Source organism: Balaenoptera ricei, chromosome 6 (assembly GCF_028023285.1).
Source record: "Balaenoptera ricei isolate mBalRic1 chromosome 6, mBalRic1.hap2, whole genome shotgun sequence".
Taxonomy (NCBI): domain Eukaryota; kingdom Metazoa; phylum Chordata; class Mammalia; order Artiodactyla; family Balaenopteridae; genus Balaenoptera; species Balaenoptera ricei.
This window is the reverse complement of record NC_082644.1, coordinates 28,065,057-28,076,485: the sequence shown is the minus strand read 5'-3', so window position 1 is coordinate 28,076,485 and position 11,429 is coordinate 28,065,057. Positions and strand designations below refer to the sequence as shown.

Sequence of the window (11,429 nt, the reverse complement as noted above, 5' to 3'; positions counted from 1 at the left end):
ACTCAGTTCTCTTGACCTTATGTCTTAACAGATGATATAGAGCAGTGCTTCTCAGACTTCAGTGCCCATCAGAATCACCAAGAAGACCTTGTTAAAATGCAAATGTCTAGGCCCCATTGCCAGAGTTTCTGATTTGGTAGGTCTGAGAAAGGGCTCAATAATTTGCATTTCCAAAAAGGGTCCAGGTGCTACTGGTGCTGCTGGTCTGTGGACTACACTTTTAAGAACTACTGAGGTGGAAAGTTCTCAGAGCAAGTTCATGTTTATGTTGGTCTGTATTTATGTTTCTCTTCTTTAGAGAGTCATCGGCTCTGTGGTCTGTATATACAGCGGCTCTGTATTCCCAGAGTTAGATGGTGAGAAGCTGATATCCCAGATCAAGGAGAAGGTTATAAAGGAGCCATTTCAGTAATAAGGATTTTTCCTGGAAAAAAAATGATAACAGGGAGATTTGAGGGTTTCCAGTTACTTCTCCAGCACTTACTGTGCTATAAATAAACAGTCTTAAGTATACAGTTGGGATCTGACAGTATTTCTTTAATAAACTACACTGGGAAAAGCTAATGATGGTGAGCCACAGATGTTTCTAATATTTAGGTGGTCATTATCACCCGCAGTACATCTCTAATTCACAACAAATTTCATAGCCCAGTGATGGCCCATTTTTTAATAGATGCAAAACCAAAAACCAACAATAACACTAATTATTGCCTAGACTTGATATAGCTCTCCATTTTGTCAAATTGTGAAATTCCCACATGCATTCACTTTGCTTAGTCACACAGCTTTTCTGTGAATTGAGGCCATGCCCTGGTGCTTCTTCACTCAACTAATGTTTATGGGAAAACAACAAAAGTTAGGACCTGTGCTCTGTGTGGAAGCCAAAGGTGTTCAGGCTATGGTGACTTCAAGGAGAAAAGGTTACTGTAGAGGAGATGAGACTTCTGCAGAAATTACTGTGGCAGCAAGAAGTGGAGCAGGGCAAGTAGCTGAGGGCTCAGAAGAGAGCGGAGTCGCTTTTTGGTTGGAACGATCAGAGAAGGTTCTATGAAGAAAGTGGTATCTCAGCAGGATTTCAAAGGTGGACTTGGGTTTTGACAAGCATATGGGAAGAAAAGCAAGGACAGGGAATTAATTCTAAGTGCACCAGAGGCAAACTAGCTCAGAGTATATCCCATTCATAGTGAGTTAAGTGGTTCACTGCTCATGTAAGATCCATGCAAAGGGATAGTGGGAGAGGAGATTAGAGGTGAGAAAAAAGGGGTTGTAAATGCTAGATCCAGGATTGAGAGTTGATTCAGTAGACAACGGCGGCACATTGACGTTTTTGAACAAAGGAATAATATGATCTGGAATCTACCTTTATCACATTCATGAATGGCCCATGACAAAGGAAGAAGAGTTAATGGAAGCAGTGAGATGACTCAAGAGGTGTACTAGTATAGGACTGACCCACGAGTGTACTAATCAAGGCAAGACCCAGGAGGCACCCGTGGGAACAAAAAAGTGGGGTATAAATGAAGGAGAGACAAAATATGGTAACCGATTGTATAAAGTTTAGGTTTTGAGAAGAGTGTTGGTACCATTAACCAAAATAGAAAAGTCAGGGGGAGTGGTATGTTGTAGAGTTGGGGAAGAAAATGATAAATACAAGTACAGACATGTTAGGCTTATACTTCTGTAAGTAAAGCCAGATGGAAATCTTAAAAGCAGCTGGAGAAGTGGGGACTGAACTTCAGAAGAAAGTCAGCATAGGCCAGCTTATGCTGCCTTAACAAGCAGCACTAAAAATCCTAGTGACTTGAAACAATCGTGCTTATTTATAACTCACACCCCATGGCCACCGCAATTCAGCAAGGAGACTCTGTTCATCAGGGACGCAGTTTCATGGAGGCTCCATTTCAGTGTATTCTCAGTGATCATGGAGACTGGGCAAGGGGAACATGGACAACCAGGAGCCAGTTAGAAAGTTGAGCAAATTTTAATCTAGTGTTAATTTGTGCTGCTTCTTGTGCACGATAGCAGCAGTAGAATCTCTCTTGGAAATAAACAGCCCATATTATGATGTCTATGAATATAGGTTTCCTTTTCTACCCTCCCTCCCTCCTTCCTTCCCTCCTTTCTTTCCTTCTTTCCTTCCCTTCTCTTTCTTTACTTTTTTGGAAATCACTTATTGTATATAAGTTGTAATCCAGACCTCATGTATCAATGGGGAACTTTCAAATACAGCTATTACCAATACAAAAAAAAACAAAACAAAACTGCTGCCCAGAAGTGTCACATGCCTTTTTTTCCCCCTCACATTTCATTGGCAAAAGCAAGTCATGTGATCATCCTTGAGATCAGGAGAATGTGGATAAATAATCCTACATGTGCCTAGGGCAAAAGAACTGCTATCTTTGCAACTGCTGCTCTGACTCCCACATGTATCATCTAAGACTGAGACCCTTGATGAAGACAGAGCAGTAGATACCATCTTTGATGTAAAGAGGAGAGAGAGTGGAAAGCAAAACTCTAAGGACAGAAACTTAAGGAATACATAGGAAGAACACATACTTACAGAGGCAAAATAAAAACACATAGAAAAGCAAAGGGCTCAGTTTACTAGGGCCACATTCATGAGAAGCATCTCAGGAAGGTTCCTCACTACCAAATCTGGAGATAAGTCAAAAACAGCCGAGGCCAAGGAAAGACCGCTGAGTCTGACGTTGAAGGAGACATGGCTGACCTTCAAGAGATCTGCTTTATGGAGGCGATGGGGTCAGGCATGAAGCCAGACTGAGGAAGGAGTGATCGAAAGTGGAGACAGAACACTGGACTGCTGATAAAAGGAAGGGAAATAAGATGTCCACTTGAGGTAGCAGCAAAAGCAAAGCTGCTTTGCTAAATGAAGTCTGGCAGGTTTTCATGTGTTCATTCAGCACATGTTTATTGAACATTTCCTCTTGCCAAACACTGTTTTAGGAGCTGGGGAGTGAGCAAGATAAGCTTTCTGTTCCCATGAAGCTTATCTTCCAGTGGAAGCAGACATACAACAAACAAGTGAGCAAAGGAATCAATGAGTGAAAGAGATCATTTCCAATTATATTTAGTTCTGATAAAACTAAATAAATTATATTTAGTTCTGCCTTCCCTTCTAAAAGGGAGTCAGAGGGTGGGTGGGGAGTATGGTCTGAAGGGTATGTCCTAGACTAGTCAGGAAAGGCATCTCAGGAGGGGATGCTAAAGGATAGCATCCTTTAGCATGTTGCCTCCTAAAGGGCAAGAAACATCAGCTAAGGACAGATCTGGAAACAAGAGTGTTGCACAGCAGGCAGAATCTCTGAAGGAAAGATCAAGTTCTCATAAAAAATGGGGAGGGGCTTCCCTGGTGGCACAGTGGTTGAGAGTCTGCCTGCTAATGCAGGGGACACGGGTTCCAGCCCTGGTCTGGGAAGATCCCACATGCCGCGGAGCAACTAGGCCCGTGAGCCACAACTACTGAGCCTGTGCGTCTGGAGCCTGTGCCCCGCAACAAGAGAGGCCACGATAGTGAGAGGCCCACGCACCGCAATGAAGAGTGGCCCCCGCTTGCCGCAACTAGAGAAAGCCCTCGCACAGAAATGAAGACCGAACACAGCCATAAATTAATTAATTAATTAATTAATTTTTTTAAAAATGGGGGGGGCTTCCCTGGTGGCGCAGTGGTTGAGAGTCTGCCTGCCAATGCAGGGGACACGGGTTCGAGCCCTGGTCTGGGAAGATCCCACATGCCGCGGAGCAACTAGGCCCGTGAGCCACAACTACTGAGCCTGCACGTCTAGAGCCTGTGCTCTGCAACAACAGAGGCCACGATAGTGAGAGGCCCGCGCATCGCGATGAAGAGTGGCCCCCGCTTGCCACAACTAGAGAAAGCCCTCGCACAGAAACAAAGACCCACACAGCCAAAAATAAATAAATTAATTAATTTTAAAAAAAAATGGGGATTAGAAGAAACATTTTAAGGGACTTCCCTGGCGGTCCAATGGTTAAGACGTCACCTTCCAATGCAGGGGGTCTGGATTCCATCCCTGGTCGGGCAGCTAAGATCCCACATGCCTCCCAGCCAAAAAACCGAAACATAAAACAGAAGCAATATTGTAACAAATTCCATAAAGACTTTAAAAATGGTCCACATCAAAAAAATCTGTTAAAAAACATTAAAAAAGAAGAAGAAACATTTTAGCTAGCTGGTTGTGTGTGCGTGTATGTGTGTGTGTTTGCATGTAAATACTTACAGCAAATGAAGGTCTAGAAGAAATTTGCCTCTCAATGCACAGGATTCTTTGGTTTAGAAGGACACGCCTTCTCCTTCAGGCAACCTACCACAGAACCTGCTTCAGTAGCTTGGGGAAAATTGCCGCAGGGTAGAGATCTGCTGAGGCAGATTCTTTTTCTTGGTGTATTATATTGTGCAGAACGTTTCTTTTTAAAGCTTTTGAACCAGGCTTCTCATGAGAATGCCTTTTATATTGGTACTTGCATTCTCTCCAGTTTCAGTCTTGCAAATTTTAGTCAAACGTTTGTATAAGGTCGACCTTTCTCACATGTGACTGTGGGTATAGGGGAGGTTTTCCTGGGCCTGCTCATGGATTTTTTAAAAAGAGAAGCTTAAACAAATCTCTGCTGAACTCTATGACCAGCCCCACTGGTCTTAGGAGGGCAGTCATCAAGGCCATTATGATCTGAATTAAACCACCACTGGAAAAAAGTACATATATTTTAAATTGGGGGTATGCCAGTGTGGTGGGATGATCTGCTAAAAGATTAATTTGTGTTAGCTTTTTTCTGCTTATTCATAATATTTGTTTATTGTCCCCACTGCCCTCCCCTGCTATAACATAAGCTCCACAAGGGCAGGAATATCTGTCTGTTTTGTGCACTGATGTTTCCTCAGTTCCTAGACAGTGCCGGGCACAGGGGAGATGCTCAGTAAGTACTGGGTGAATTCGTCTTTCTTCTCTTTGTGGTGGGACCCTGGCAGGAAGGAAGGTTTTCCTTGGGCTAGTGCCAGAAGGTAGCCAAGTTCCTGAGTGAGGTGTTCTGTCCCCCTCGAAAGCCCTACTCCCGACATGCAGAGAAAAGCCTGTGCTCAGAACAGCAGGCTGGAGATCAAGGGGGACAGAGGTGTGAGGACAGGGTCTCGGGGACAGGTATCAGACCTTCCCGGAGTCTCTGAGTACCAGGGACAGAGGGTGTATCTTGCAGATTGCCAAGGAGAAGGAGGCGCCCCTACTGCTTCCGGGGGGGGGGGGGAGAGGGCTAGAATGTATTCTTCTGATTTACATAAACTCAAAATTTCCAAAAGATATCTTAAAGGCCAAAATGGGATGAGAGGGTGGGGAACATGGCCACGGTCCACATGTACTTTTTCCACACGTGCTATGTGTATGGGGCAGAGTGTAAGGGCTTTCCAGTCATTTTGTCACCCCAGTCTCAAGACCAACCTGGAGGCAGGTATAAGTGCAATCTCCCTTTTATAGGCAAGGGGACTGCAGTTTGGAGGATGGTTTAACCTGGAGCTGGTGGTGGCTAGCATGGCCTGGAGAGGAAGGGCTAGAGCCACCGTAGTCAAGGACTCACAGAAGGGTCGTGAGCAGGATCTCGGAGCTGGGGAGACTCACCCCAGAACGGAGAGGTCGCCCCCAGTGATGAGTGTGGAGGCCAGGGGCATGGCTTAGAGACAGGTGGGGCAGGTGAACTTGACTGTGGCCTTGGATCCCCGCTCGGTATTTCACATGGCGGCTTCGTTTTAATATGCCAGCAATTTGGGGAAATCTTGGCCCAGGAGGTTTCAGAAGACAAATTCTGCTTTCAGTACATGCGTTGATGGCGGGAGGTTGGCTTCAAGCAGGAAAGGTGCGGGTCGGAGAACCCCAGCCCCCCTATAGCCATGCCGTGTTCACAATCCTGGTTCAGTCCCACATTTCTAGTAGGAGAGAAGGAAAACAGAAGAGGGTAAGTGAATGCCAAAAGCCACTCTGCTAAATCTAATTTAAAACAGAAAAATCACCAATGGTCATTTTGGAAATGAGACCCTTTCCCTGCAGAGCTGGGCGGGCTCAATAGCACCTTCAAGAGAGAGGAAAGCTCATCTTGCCCCGGGCCTTCCATGAAGCATCCTCTCGCCCGTGGGAGGCCAGGAGGGTGTCTGATTTTCCACCTTTCTGCTCCAACAGGCTGGGCACAGGGTCCTCGTTAGCAGAGAAGGGTGCAGAGGAGCTTGGTCTGCATGAACCTGTATTCTCCTGGCCTAGGTCACAGCCACGTGTCTCCTTGTCCCAGTGTCCTGAGGTCCCAGGAAATGTGCCAGGCAAATTCAGGGGGCTCTGACTTAGGGTGTGGGCTTGGGGCCATTCTTTTGTCTTCAGCCTCGTTTCCTTGTCCTCCTCAGGGCTGACCTGAAGGGTCAGCATCTCCAGGGCCAGCTGTGTCGCTCCTGTGCTCGGGCAGAAAACCCGCTGCTGTTTCGTGACTGACACTAGCACTGGCTCTGGGAGGAGAGGTCAGACTCGGGCTTCTGACGAGACGGCCATGGGTGTTTCGTATCTTCTGCTCTGTGAGCACGGTGTGTACTCACGGCGCTAAAGCCCTGTGTCAGACGGATTCCCGCGTGCGCCTCACACTCGGCTGGTCGTTCCTGCAAAGAGGAGCGTCAGTAGGGACGTTGGTCCCAGAGAATCTATTTCCACGGGTTTGAAAAGCTACGGGGCTCTGGGAGCATTTGATGATTGAGAGAGATCAACACCATGTTTGCACCTTTTCAATTCCCCCCCCCCAGACAACCTGAACTAATATGTGAGAACAGAGAAAATTGGTTCCAAGGGAGACAATACTCAGGGTCAGATGACCCTGGCAGCCCCTCCCTCCTCTTTTCTATCTCTCCAGATCGTTAGGGCCAGCACAGTGTCGCCTCTAGGAAACATCCTCTGACCTTTATTAAATATGAAGATTTCTCTCTTCTCTCAGTTCCGATGCTATCTGCTATTTCAATTCCATTCAACCTACGTTTACCAATCTCCTACTTTGTTCCAGGCAAATGAAAATGACAGTGACACCATCCTACCCTCTCGGGGACTTGGAGGGGAGATAGGAATTCATTAGCGCGTCATAGTGCATTAATATATACTGCCTTAGAGTGTTTATTCAACTCAGCTGCATGTGTATATATTTATATTACATAGATATAGATACATATTGATATATAATTGGTTTTCCCATAAGACTAAGCATTTTGAGCATAGGGGAGGTATGTTGTATGATCATTCCCAATGTTCAAGGTATAAAGCAAATGTATAATAATTCCTTTTAAAATTGAAAGGAAATGAATTTGAGGTGGTAGAGCCCTATGGTCAGAGCATCTTCTGGAAGAAAACCAGCAAGTTATTCATGTTGTTACAACTAAGCATTCATGGTTGGTTTCACTTGCACTTTTTCCGCTTGAAAATAACCCTAACCACTTATGTAGTTTAGAACAGAATGGAATCCTGCTGCTGATTTCAGGAATACCTTGTGGGCTGATTATTTCCAGGCTTATCTTTTCAAGGCAGCCAAACAGGCCAGTAAGGAGCAATGAGGGATACTCATAAAGGGAAAAAAATTAAGTTGGATCCTTATCCCATACCATACACAGAAATAAATTCCAGGTAGATTAAAGATCAAGATGTGAAAAGAAAACCTAGAGGATTAGAATATCTCTTTGTAATCTTGAGATAAGAAAGGCTTTCCTAAACAAGACAAACAAAAACCAAAAAATTCAGGAGGCATAAAGAAAAAGATTGACAGATTTGAGCTTATAAAATTTAAAACTTCTCTAGTAAAGAAAGAAAAAAGTCTTTTTTTTTTTTAAGCCACCAAGTTGGAGAATATTATCCGCATAGATGGAGATCAGTAAGAAAGGTGAATTTTTTAAAAAAGATAATCTAAAAGAAAAAAAGGAGGGGCTTCCCTGGTGGCGCAGTGGTTGAGAGTCTGCCTGCCAATGCAGGGGACACGGGTTCGAGCCCTGGTCTGGGAGGATCCCACATGCCGCGGAGCGGCTGGGTCCGTGAGCCACAATTGCTGAGCCTGCGCGTCTGGAGCCTGTGCTCCGCAACAAGAGAGGCCGCGATAGTGAGAGGCCCGCGCACCGCGATGAAGAGTGGCCCCCGCTTGCCGCAACTGGAGAAGGCCCTCGCACAGAAACGAAGACCCAACACAGCCATAAATAAATAAATAAATATAACATGAATGAACCTTGAAGAAAAAAAAAAAACTTTAAGGAAAAAAAGGATTTTAAAATGACATAAACAGAGAATTTATAAAAGTTTACAAATGGCCAATACAGGATACCTTTATTTTTGTTTCTTAAGGTAAGCTATGCTTTTATTGCTGTTAGTCTGTTTTTGTCTCCATCTTAGCAAAATTCATTTTGTAATATGATTTCACAAAATATAGCACCATTCTGTTACTAAAATCTTTTGGAAAGAAGTAAAGAATTTTATCTTTTGGAGATATTTTACCTCTTTGCAGTCATCTAGAATCCAGGTTTCCTCTTCATGACCTAGAAAAGAGAGGAAAAGTTCACCAGGGCTTCAGCTTTGAGAAGCCACAAATGGAAGATAAAAGTCATGGACCATCATCACCATGGCAGAGCCTCCTATTCACTGCCAAAAGTGAAGCCTCTTTGACTGTCACAGGGATCCAGCGTTCTCAACAGAGATGAGCTAAATGTGTGTTCCTTGGTGGCCTGGAGTAAACAAAGAGTTTATTTCAGCACCAGTGATGGTTCAGACCTGTCTCATTCAAAGGCAAACTGACTTCAGATCACACATAAAGATAGGATGCCATTGTATCCCCAGGCATTAAGGCCTAAACACACTCACTTTCTCATCATCTGACCCCATTTCAGGGATAGTCACTTCTAGAGCCATGTGTTGCCTTGGTCACCCGGGCACACAGAGCCAAAGAAGAACTAGGAGAAATACATTTATATATCTATGAAAAGGGCTGTCAGGAGAGCTGAGAAGAGAGATTCTGAGAATTGGAGACCGACTTTGAGAGAAACAGGAACAATGGTAACTCAGATAATGAGCTATGAAGGTAAAAGTGCAAGTTTGCTGAGTGTGATTGGCAAGAGAACTAAGAAGTGGATTAAGAAGTGTTGGGAATGTTTGTTAGTCATATGCCTGAGGTTGCTAACATCAGCTTTTTCTAACTCCCTGCCAGGGCTCAAGTGCTGGCAAAGTCAGTAGCACAGGGAAGCTGCCCTGCCATCCTCCCAGCCTTCCTCTTCCCTCCCTTGTGTGGAAACCATGGCATCCAAAAATTATTGCTGGCATGTTTGGAATTCTTAATGAAATTTTTCTTATTTACCTTAACAAGGTGTCAGATGCTAAAACAGGTATCCCACTCATGCTCCTACCTCATGAGTGTAAATATATTGGGCAAATCATTGTCTGTCTTATTTTGCTGTTGCTGCCCTAGTATGAATGAACTCATCCTTCTTTCCTTCTCCTTCCATATCTTCTTCAGCATAATAATAACTGTTCAATTGTATATATTCATAAACATGTATATATAATATATGTCATTTAAATATGTACATGATTATATATTTTAGGGAGTGTTTTGTAATAAATATAAAGTATACACATTATGTGTGGTTTAGAGAGCATTGTGGTGGCGGCCAGGTGCAGAACAGCTGCAGGAATCCAGGAAGGTAAGTCAGCACAATACAGAAGCAAGTAAACCCTGGGGCCACTGTGTGCATCCCACTGGTCTAGAACATTAGTGCCCAGGGGGATGGATTCAAAGGGGGGAGGCAGATCAAAGGCCACCACAAGTATTTATAGGTTTTAAAAAGAGTTACACCCACAGAGGAAAGGGAAATTAGAAATGCAAGAACCATTATGGCACTCAGAGACAAACAACAGGGACAACTGTCTGTCTTGAACTTAGACAAGTAACCCCCTCTCCCAACCCAAGTATTGTCACTTAGGTGACTCTTGGCTGTTGTTCCCCCATTTGGCATAAGCAAACACGAGTCATGCTCTCAACCCAGGCCTTAATTTTCACTGATAGAGTTGCAACAAACATGCATTTACAAAAAAAAAATATCACAAAAGAGAAAATGAAACAATATTTCATGAATAAGAGTCAGAATAAAAAATAAAGACCAGAACTACAAAGACTTCAGATACTGGGATTATGAAATATAGAATACAACCTGATTAACGAAACAAAGTAGGAATTAAAGACACTAGTAAGGAGCAGCAGGTATCAAAGTGATAATGTTCAGATGAAATTTGAAAAATATCCAAGTAGAACTTATAGAAGTAAAGACTATCATAAATGAAATATAAAATACTAATCAATGGGTTAAACAGCAGTTTGGACACAGCTGAAGAGAGAATTGGTGAACTGGAAGATAGGTCTAAATAAATTACATGGAAGAAGAGGTGTCAAAAGAGATAGAAAATATGAAAGAATGGTTAGCAAACATTTAAGATAGAGTAAAAATGCCAATGTACCTCTAATGAGAGTTATAGAAGAAGAGGACAAAGAGAACTGGTTAGAAGCAGAATTTTAAAGCAAACGAGACTGCCCCTTAGTAATGTAAAATGTTAATAATAGGGGAAATTGGGTGTGGGGTATATGTACTACCTTCTATCTTTACACTATCTTTGTGCTTCTGTAAACCTAAAATTGTTTTAAAATAAAAAGTTGATTAGCATATCTCCTCTCCCAGAGAGAGAGAGAGAGAAATTTTCCAAATACTATGAAAGACACAAATCTTCAGTCAGGAAGCCCTATGACTTCCAAGCAGAATAACTAATAAGAAGGTAGACAAAAGAACGTACTTAGACACATCATAGCAAAACTGCAGAAATCAGAGGCAATGACATCTTTAAGACAGCCAGTGAGAAAGGAAAGATAACCACAAACAAGTGATAATTAGACTGACAGCTGACTTAGCAGCAACAATGGAAGTCAGAAAATAGTAAGACAATATCTTCAGTATGCTCAGATAAGATAGTTGTCAAGCTAGATAGATATACTTAGCAGAACTACTTCTCAAGAACAAAGGCAAAATAAAGACATTTTCAGATAAACACTGAGGAAGTTGACCTCCAAACGCTTACTAATTGAAATTCTAAAGTCTATACTATAAAGAGAGACAGAAAGAGAAAGAGAGGGAAAAAAAAAAAGAATCCTCAATAGGTCTGAGATACAAGAAAGAAGGGTAAGCAAAATTTTTTAAAAATTCTGAATTTGGAAAAATCTTACATTGATGTTATAAAAAATAATATCTAGATTATGAGGTCAAAAAACAATGCTCCCTTTGAAAACTGTAGGGGAATCCTTACTCGTCTACACAGCTTCTGGTAGTTTGCTGGCAATTTTCAGCATTCCTTGGCTCGTAGATTGCT

General features: G+C 43.0%; 1 long non-coding RNA gene across 1 annotated transcript; it reads right to left on the bottom strand.

Moving 5' to 3' along the window:
* Positions 1 to 342: 342 nt before the first annotated feature.
* LOC132367707 (uncharacterized) lies at positions 343 to 6,168 on the bottom strand. Its single transcript, XR_009503841.1, has 3 exons — positions 6,091 to 6,168; positions 5,643 to 5,947; positions 343 to 424 (listed from the first exon to the last, which is right to left on the bottom strand). It is a non-coding gene; the product is annotated as an uncharacterized LOC132367707 (long non-coding RNA).
* Positions 6,169 to 11,429: the final 5,261 nt, after the last annotated feature.